The sequence below is a fragment of the Paramisgurnus dabryanus genome, unplaced genomic scaffold, assembly GCF_030506205.2.
Source record: "Paramisgurnus dabryanus unplaced genomic scaffold, PD_genome_1.1 h2tg000081l_1_71805__unordered_in_group17, whole genome shotgun sequence".
In the NCBI taxonomy this organism is placed as follows: domain Eukaryota; kingdom Metazoa; phylum Chordata; class Actinopteri; order Cypriniformes; family Cobitidae; genus Paramisgurnus; species Paramisgurnus dabryanus.
Window position 1 is genome coordinate 13,455 of NW_027394059.1, and position 1,546 is coordinate 15,000.

A 1,546-nucleotide genomic window follows, 5' to 3' on the forward strand; every position below is an offset into this window, starting at 1 on the left:
GTTTGACCGACGAAGGTGCCCCGTCCCCGGGCACGGACGGGGACGGGCCCGGCCTCCGGGCCGCCGTGGAAGTCGAGTCGGGTGGCTCTCGCACTTCCAGGGTCCTCGACCCTATCTGTCTGACCGACGAAGGCGCTTCGTCTCGGGCGGGCCAGGGCCGCCAGCCGCTATGGAAGCCGAGTCGGGTGGCTCGTGCGCTTCCAGGGTCCACGACCCTGCCTTCGTGACCGACGAAGGCGCTCTGTCTGGGGCGGTACAGAGCCGGGCCCCGTCCAGCAGGGGACGGTGGCCCGAACAGGTGCCATCGGGTATATAGGGAAGAGCACCTCGCTGACTCTCCAAGGTGATAGGCTACCGGATCCCAGGACCTCTCGAGCCCAGCGAGAGGCCTCTCGAGCGGACACAAATGCCTCGAAAAAGTCCCTCTGCACTGAGGTAGTGACGATTCTTATTACGAATGGTAAATCATCCAAGGAAGGGACGAACCCGGCTGGCCTCGGCCGTTAAACGAGCCGGCTTCGTTCGGCCGCTAAACGAACCGGCGTCGTTCGGCCGCAAAACGAACCGGCGTCGGCCGCTAAACGAAACCCCGGGCGGGACAGGGCCGCCCACGTCTCAGCCTTAATGACCCGTTACGGGGTGACGCCCGGATACGCTTTGTGTGTCATGGCCCTGAGATTCTGGAAATCGAACTGCGCCTGGGGCAGGCCTCCGCCCGGCCGACGTTAGCGCGTCGGCCGCCATGGGCGGTCGGTTCCTCCCCGACCCGGCGCTCTCGCCTCCAGGGGGGCTCTCCGGAGCCCGCCCGACCCTTTCCGCGGGAGACTCAGACGGTCCGTCAGACGCGAAGGTCCGCCACCGGCGGCCGGCGAGGGCCTCGGCGACCGAGGGCGGAGACGCCCCCGGCCCGTCGCGGCCACCCGGCCCCGCGAAACGCACCTTTCCTCGGTTACGGCCCACCCGGCCGCCCCTCAGCCTACGAGAGGGGAGAGCCACACGAGAGTGGCCCCGGTCCCACTCCCCCCGGGGGGTGGAAACCGGGACCCGCGCCGCGTGAACCCCGGGTCAGAGCGAGGCTCTCCTACGGCTACTACCTGGTTGATCCTGCCAGTAACATATGCTTGTCTCAAAGATTAAGCCATGCAGGTCTAAGTGCACACGGCCGGTACAGTGAAACTGCGAATGGCTCATTAAATCAGTTATGGTTCCTTTGATCGCTCCACCCGTACTTGGATAACTGTGGCAATTCCAGAGCTAATACATGCAAACGAGCGCCGACCCGGCCCGCGAGGGCCGGGGACGCGTGCATTTATCAGACCCAAAACCCATCCGGGACGCGTCTCCGGGCGCGCCCCGGCCGCTTTGGTGACTCAGGATAACCTCGAGCCGATCGCGCGCCCCCGCGGCGGCGACGACTCATTCGAATGTCTGCCCTATCAACTTTCGATGGTACTTTAGGCGCCTACCATGGTGACCACGGGTGACGGGGAATCAGGGTTCGATTCCGGAGAGGGAGCCTGAGAAACGGCTACCACATCCAAGGAAG

At 65.3% G+C, this 1,546-nt stretch overlaps 1 non-coding gene across 1 annotated transcript in view; it reads left to right on the forward strand.

Annotated features, from left to right (window-relative positions):
- Nucleotides 1-1,091: 1,091 nt before the first annotated feature.
- The window catches only part of LOC141281663 (18S ribosomal RNA), a 1,856-nt gene continuing 1,401 nt past the window's right edge, over nucleotides 1,092-1,546 (forward strand). Inside the window, exon 1 of the ribosomal RNA XR_012336028.1 lies at nucleotides 1,092-1,546. This exon is cut by the window's right edge and continues 1,401 nt beyond it. This is a non-coding gene — a ribosomal RNA (18S ribosomal RNA).